We start from the raw sequence: 8,818 nt of genomic DNA on the forward strand, positions 1-8,818 counted from the left end.
CTCTGGTCATCTATTTCCAATTAATCCCCATAAATTAGCTTACCCAAGCTGGTACAACATTTCCTATCAGCTCATCCAAGCAAGGACATGTCAACTGCTACCAAAATATAGCTAGGGCATCCACCATCAACAACAAACTCTAACCAACAGTACCACAAAGTAGCAAGGCATCTCACCAATCTCTCCTACTCCACAATGAGTTTGTGTCACAACAACTAGTCGACCCTTGGATCTCTCGTTTGCATCACACAAATTTTCAAGGAGATTCATAAACTTGCATTACACAAGCTCCACTAGCATCAAGTGCTCCAAAGCCTTTCTAGGGTTTCATCCCACAAACCCTAAGTCTTTGCACCAAGACTTCAACTCTCGCATTCTAAGTCTTCACCTAATTTTTTCAACTCTTGCATCACACAATCAAAAAAACTACAGGACAAGTACATCAAGAGATACAAACTAAGTTGCATGAAACGTGGAAACATCTGGAAGCTTCCAAAACAGGTACCACTGGAATTCTGATCCCCCAAAATGGCAATGTCGGGTGAAACATTATATATATATATATATATATATATATATATATATATAACATTATCTTTCAAGGAAAAAAAAGAATGAGATGCATAAATGACATTTTAGAGGGAAAACCAAGTTTATATTAACTCTTGTAGATGATTACATTATGCAAAATCCAAAATTACCCTTTATGCATGAGGCTAAATGTGCTAAAAATGAAATAAAACATGAGTTGAAGACAAGTACAATTACATCTTATAATAATCTTCATCCTCATCATCAAGAATAGAACAAGATTCTTGTTTAGTAGAATTAGGGTGTGGATTGGAAGAAGAGGCAATTCTACTTCTGGTTGCATCATCACTAATATAAATAGCAACAAGAGAGAGATCCAAGCCTAGGCATTTTACTTTCACTTCCCAATCTTTATGAGGCCCACTTGTATATTCTTCACCCCTACAAGACACAAGGCATAGGTTTGAATGCACATATACAAGTTCCTTAGCTTTCTGTGTTCCCAACTTCTTGTGCTTCAAAGAATGAATGAAACTTTAGGTGCTTCGACTCTGTTTTGTTGATGAAGAGCTTGCCACTTGTGATATAATACTAGTGGCAAGGCTTTGCAAATAAACACCATTTGTCCCATGACAAGTCCACCATTTAACTGGGTCCATGGTCCTCTTCTCATCCAAAGTTAATATGCCTGCAAAATCCTCTAATCCAACAACAAGACAAGCAAATTCCTCCCTTTTATCAATTTGAAAAGAAGTTGGAAATGACCTCTAAAAGGCTTTCTTCACTCCATTAGCCACCTCCTTGTCCTTATGTGGAGCCTCCCTCTTCCCATTGCTTTGAGCAGTGAAATCTAATCATAAAATTTTGGATTTAGAACATGTGCCAAAGTGTACAATGGAGCATTAAAGCAATTCTACCTTGCAACAATGATGGACATCACATGCTCTGCAAAATCAAAATCAACAAAGTGAAGAGTGGGAGCCTCTTGTGTAATAATTTCCACGATTTTCTCAATCATGGTATCCATGCCATCATAAACCTATTCGAAGAAAGATTTGTTTGTGTCTACATCTCAGAGAAGATCAAATATAGATAATGTGAACTTGAGCAAGAAATCAATCTTGCTCTGTCAATCTTCATCAATCAACACCCTTTAGACCATATTTCCCCTCTTTGAATCTGTTCATCTCCACTCAGCCCAAGTTGCACTTACCACCATACTGATTAATGCAGTTTTGACGTCAACAAGGCAACACAACATGATGAAGTTTGAGGCATATTTGTCTCAACAAATTTGAGCAACTCCAATTTGGAGTATTCTTCATATATTGCTTGAGATTGGTAGTGGTTGATATTGAATTTTGTAATCTACCTAGCTTGCCTTGTGGAGTTCACATTCCTTCACAAGAGAATTCTAATTTATTTTTGAAATGAACGTAAAATCAACTTAATTACTTTGTGAAGTCAATTAAAATTAAATTTAATGATAAATTGATCTTTTCTTGGTCATAGAAGGGCCCTACGCCCTTGGGCACTTGAGCAAGCCCACAAAAGCAAACAAATATATCGAAACGCCGTGGAATTGGCTCGAAATGGCATTGAAACGTCGTTGGTCATACGTATTATGTTTCCAAATTGTGAAACACCATACGGTACAGTCGACAACATTTCAGTGTTGTTTTGAGCGGGTTTCCACGTTTTGGCAAGTTTCCAGTATGGGTACGACACCTTGGGGGCCGTTTCCTGCAACATAGGATACAAATGGTTTGGTGACTAAGTTCTTAATACAAAGATGATGTCCTCCTTTTTATATAAGATAGGTGAGGGAGGCCAACAATAGAAAATGGATTTCCGTAAACAACCTAATCTAAGCCACTACAATAGGTCCACGCAAGGAGCGCTCCTCTACAAGGGGTACATATGTTGCAAGGTGGTTGTACTCCACCTTGCAAGTGGTGTGTTGTCCAAGCCAAATCTCCACATGTCAAGTCATCCTCATTTCAAGGCTAGACTCCTTCCAAGCATGCCTCCAGTCTCCAACACACACTCCTCCATATGTGTGCTTTGAGTCCACAACAACTTCCAAGTGGTGTGCCCTCCAAGTAAGACTCCTTGAAATTAAGCACTTCACCTACTAGAGTGTGCCATGTGGTCCAAATGGTCTTAGGGCCAAGTGACTTCATCCTAGTGCCCAACATTCCTTCACAAGATAGCTCCATATCATATGCCAAGGCCCCATCCTCCTCAACATGTGTGCCATTAAAAAGATGTCAAACATCGGATAAAATAACTACTTTCGTAAGAAGTGTGTTGCCTCTAGCACATATCCTGAGGACAAGCATATATCTATAGTAAGCTCTCTAAATGTCAATCAACCAAAATAGTCTAAGATACAACAAAGGGCTAGGGTCTCACCATGCACCCTAAATCACATGAAGTGCATACCTAGCATACTGTAAACACTATTGGAGCACCCTAAAGGCTAGCATATTGTACAACTTCTTTGTATGATTGTACGAGCTTAGGCCAAATGAAATGCCATGCGACTTTATAAAATTTGCATGAAACTCTCCTATTACGTGATAGGCATATGGTGACAATGTTTAGACATGTTTGCATGTTCACCCTATGTTTTTCAATCATTCCTTAAGATTGGAAGACACTTTTAAAATGACTTACAAAATCTTTTTCAATATTCTTCTAGCCAAATAGTAGACCTATAGTGGTTTTAATAGAGATAATCCTCTTAAAGGCCTCTTTGGTGGTTAAATCTTTTAAAAAGAACTTTTGCAAGTATGCCTCTACTTTCAATCTAGTGAACTATGGTTCATTCTTGGGCTCCTTGTGCTGGAGGGAATTTCCCACTTCCAAAAAAATCTTTGAACTTGTTTGGATTTCCCACCTAAATCTCTTCAATTTATGGTCTAAATTGGATCTCTCTAACATTTACTCTAGCTTCTCCTTCCTTGCTTTGTGGCACTTGGGCTTGATAGCGGATATTTTTTTTTGGGCACTGGGGCTACTTTATTATGGTTTAAATTGGATTCTCTTTGACATTTTCTCTATCTCTTCCTTCATTACTTTGTGGTGCTTGGGATTCATAGTGAAAAAGCTTTTGGTCAGCTAGAAGTTGGGCCTTAGCGTTACTTTATTGCCTTTATTACCACTTGAACTCACCCTTCACTATCAATTGCAGCTGAAATCTTTTGGGCTTATGGTCGTGTAGGAAGTTCAACTTTGGTCATAAAATATTCATGTTTGGCCGTTAATGGGCATAATCATATTTTATGATTAGGGCTTCTCACATTGGGAGCAAGTGTCAGGGATGTTTATGTACCTCAAAGGTTGTCTCAATACTTTCCTCCCTACCCAAATGTAAATTCTCTAAGAGCTTTAGACATATTAACCCTAAGGTGGTCCCTTTTCCAAGGTCAAGGGTTAAAAAATCAGAATGGCTCATGGCAAATAAATTTTTCTTTAGGAGTTGAAATACGCTCGAGGAAGTCCCAAAATTGTAGAGGTAGGCATATGAACTCCACTAAGATGAGGCAAAATAGTGGATTGGCTTTGGCAAATTGATGGGTTGTAGGAGATAGCAATAAGAAAATGAGAGTCTTCCTCAAATATAAGCTAAAAAAATCCCTTGGTCAAGTTAGGGCTGGTTTTTTAGAGTTAGCATTGTGCATCCTATATTTCTTTAGCTAGGTCTTTATTATACATTCAAACAAAATTTTGCCCACAAAGTGCCTAAGTAGCGTGTGTGTTAAGATTTTTACAAACACCAATATATTTATCAATGGAAATTTGATGGGAGTTTAATTAAATGGAATATCATTACCTTGTGATACACCTTGAGGACGCCATTATTTTAGTTGTTTCCTTCTTGTGCATGTATATTGTGAAAATTTTCAATTATACCAAATTCCAATGCCTTGTGCTGGGGAGGTCTTTAGGACTCATGAGCCCCTTAAGCCTTAGGGTGAGGTCACTTAGGCACTAGGACCAATGCATGGTTCAGGTTGTTGGCCAAACTTGTAAATATGAAGCAATAGCTAGCAAAGGCAATTCATACACAATCCAAATCAAATCATTAACATGTGAATCCTAGCCTCCAACATTTTTGTGACATTAGATAATATTGTTGGACTAATAACAATGTCAAGTAGTCTTGTTGAAAGGTTTGCTATAACATCTTGGAAGCTTTTTCTTGGAGGCAACTTTGCTCAACATTGCCTTGCATTTCCTTTGTTGGAAACACTGTGGTTGATAATTAGTAGATATTGTACATAAAGGATTTTTAGCCATTCATAATGCCATTTATTGTGGAGAATAATTGTTGTTTAAACTTTAAACTATGTTTGATGTAGACAATGTAATAGGTTAGGTTCATGCCCTCTATCTTTCTTTGTAACAATAACTTTTTTTTGGCTTGTGTGGTATTGAATGAGTTACCTCATTAAGTTTTGGTTAGCAAGAGCATGCCCAAGGTAACAAAGAAGAAATACTTAGCATAAATTTGGATAATGACCATGGCAAACTTTTGGCCTCAACGGAGCACACAATGTTCTCATAAGAAAATCAAAGGGTGATTTTAGGACTATCTCAATACTATTTTGCGAATGAAAATAACACTTAAGGATCTCCTTTGGCAGTCCACTTCAAAGGTGGTAATTCATAATCTATTGATAAGAAATAAAATTTATTTTACAAGGGATGAACATTGATATTACTTTATCAAAAATGTTATGCTCTATATCCTTTGTTAGAGTTTAGATATTTTTTTAAACCTTTCCCTTAAAGTATTATAAAGGGCGTCGCTTTGTTAAGTGAGTCAATTGATTTTTTCTATGCGGTTCACAATCCCCAGAGATCAGTAACCTCTACGTCCACAAAATCTTTGTACCATGTAAATCTATTGGAAAGGATCACTTCCCACCAGCTCGACCACAGGGCCCGACCCCGAGAGTGTCGATAGAATTGAACTCGTGACATCTCAATAGCAGAGGTGCTTTAATGACAGGGACTCGACCAACTGAGAAAACCCTCGGGGCTCAAGGGAGTCAATTGATAATGTGGAGTGTCTTTTTTTAAAGCAAAAAGGTCCCTTAAATTTTTTAAGGGATTTTAAGACCTTAAAAGATAAATTTTCTTGTAAACCACTTTTATGTGTAAGGAATCACATTTTAACTAGAGAGTTTTGTTGAATATCATCTTGTTTGATGTAGTATCTAGAAATTGGTTTATCTAGAGCATCCAAAATATCTTAAAAATTGAACACCATATAACGAAGGAGAAAAGAACTAGGTAAAGAAAAGAGTCACAATTCATCAACATAAGTATGAGGTAAGAGTTTCATAGAAATTCAATATTGTAACTCCATTAGAATTTAGTAAAAACCCAATAGTACATAAAGAGAAGCATGGGGAAGCTCCTCATTACAAGGGAGCATCTTGCCTTAAACTTGAAGGAAGGGATTGATTCCCTTTTATAGGATATATAACTATTAAATCACTATTTTCTTCAAGCATAAAATTAAGGCTAAGGGAGGGGACACATTACAAGGTGATACGACTAATCACTTGGGATTAATGACATAGGACATTAGGACTAACAAATCACCTTATGACTAATTATTACATATTTAGGATTATGACATAAGGAGCATTGTTGATATTCTGATTTTTCACAGACAAGATTTCAAAAGAGACTAAAGCTCTGACATGGTTTAGGGAACCTAATACAAGTTATTAATATTCTCCAAATAAGTGTTTTAAAACTCCTCTTGATCCAACTTGAAACTGGTCAAATTGGCTGGTTGGATGGGTGACTGAGTCAACTCGAGCAATAAACTAGACTGATGGACCAGTTTGGGCCACTTTTGTACCAAACCAATCGAGTCCATATGGATTGACCGAGCCACTCACAGACCACATGAGTAGACCCAACAAATGGTTTTAGGTTATTTTTAATTAAAAAAGGATTACAAAACCCTCCCTAGTCCCTAACATTTTACTATAAATAGTCCCCCTCAACTCTCTTGTTTGCCTCATACTTCTCATTTGGAGCGTTCTTGAGCACATGTGAGCATCTAATTTTCTGCAACAATGCTAAAGACTTGAGAAACAACAAGCTTGGAGCTGGTTTGCAGCTGTCAAGTGGATTTTGGCATCTTTGGGATGAGGCCACAACCCATCTTCACATTCCCAGGTATTTTTTTCCCCTTCTGAAATTGCAGATCTAAATTCTGTCCCTCTTTATTATTTTACAAGTTTAAATCTGCCCATATTTGTTAATAAATTTAAGATAGGGTTTGCATTGTAATTTGTTGCATGTTTTATTTTTGAATTTGCATATTTCTTTTCTTTTAAAAATACATCATCCATAGCCCCAAGAGTCAAAGACCTTGCATGGACCATTGTGATGTTATTAATAACCTAGGGGGTGGTATTCATAGGTTGAAACAACACTTGGCTAGTGTAAGAGGCCAATTTACCCCATGTGGAGCACCAAAGGAGGTGATAGGGCATATTAGAGTAGAAATACTTACTTAGTTTAAAAAATTTGAAGAGGAGAAGGCTACGAAAATGGCAATAAAGGAAGAAGTTGCGAGGAAAAGGCAACTTGCACTTATGATAGGAAGTGCCAGTGGTGGTTTTGAATTTGAAGACTCTTCATCTATACCTTCTACTAATGTCCATGACCCCTTTCATTATGTTCCTCCTTGTCCTGAGTCTCTCAAACAACCTAAAAATAAGACAAACATTAAGAACTATTTCACACCTTCCCTCAGTGCTGCATCTCAAGTTCCAAGCCACACTCAACCCACCTTAGATAGCCATTGAAAGAAGCAACACAAATAAGTTGCTTTTGAGTACATTGTCAGATGATCATATGATGTAGATATCCCCTTCAATGTTCCCTGCTCACTTTATTTCCAACTTATGTGGGGCTGTGTTATTGTTGCATGAAAGGGCTTCAAAGGCCCTAGTATGCATGACTTGAGGGGATTTCTTTTGCAAAAAGAGGTTATGTCTATAGATGAATATTTGAGGGAGTTTAGAGAGTCATGGGCCAGCATAGGTTGTTCCTATTACCCACCCAAGTGGGTAACCCCAAGGAGAATTTTTTTTCTCCCATTTTGATTAGCTTGCCAGCGAACAACCCTATGATGATCTATAGGTAGCTAGCCTAAAAGGCCCTACATCCATATGCACCGGCCAATGTTTTATGATATCTAGTTTACTCATCAAATGAAGGTGGGTACTTCGTTGTCAGGTACATTAACCATTTTTATAATCAAGTGCTTTCATTTAATGTTTAAGGACATTCTAGTATGGAGCACAGGTTGAATTGGACAACATATCGTTTTTGGTTGAATTTTTGTTCCCATGCTTTACCTTGGTGGTTATCCCTTGCCCCTAGTATAGTGTGACTTTCCTCGAGTCCTCTCTTTACACTATCCAAGACGACCACAAATATGAGGCATTGATTGATGTTGTGTGGACATGATAATCCATATTTAACACTTTTCGTCTGATCCATAAACTGCCGTGGATATTCCAATGGACAGTTCGTCACAACAAATATGATAATATTATACTAAAAATATGAGATTCTACACTTACAATTTTATTAAACTTTAAGATCTGTATATTTAGCAATGTTGCGAACATCAGCATCGAGATAAAATCAGCAAGGGTCCGGAAAACCAAAAAATCGTAAAAGTCGGGAAAATATCGGTAAAAATCGGCAAACATCGCAAAATTAAGATACCATAAAAATATCTTTAAAAATCGGCAAACATTAGCTAGGCCAAAAAATTGTGATTTCGAGATAAAATCGGGATGTTATTGAGATGTTCGCAACACTTGTAATTAGTGCATGCATGCGAATGGAAATTTTGCAGAAAAGTAGGGAACGACAAAATAAACTCACACACACATAAGACACATGATATGCTTTCTGGGAAACCCTATCGGAGAAAACCCAACTAGAAGGTAAGGCTGCTTTGCTCTCTTTCTCTATTTGGAAATATGGATGCAGGTACAAAGAAGTAATGCTTGTGGCCCGTGGGCTGCTACAGTGCACAGATCCTCTCTGTGTGATCTACCTCCCATCTCTCCTGGCTTCTTTTTCTTAACTATGGAACAAAATGCTCTCGAAAGAATGGAATGCCTCTTCCTCCTACTGGCCCGGTTATAACACAATCCGATAGCCTACTAGTGGTTAATTTTGACTACATCAACTATTAACAAGAGTTACAATATAGAATCTTCTAAAGTCTTTT

Source organism: Pinus tabuliformis, chromosome 9, assembly GCF_031772625.1.
Source record: "Pinus tabuliformis cultivar Carrire ecotype Pingquan chromosome 9, CPIR1, whole genome shotgun sequence".
NCBI lineage: Eukaryota > Viridiplantae > Streptophyta > Pinopsida > Pinales > Pinaceae > Pinus > Pinus tabuliformis.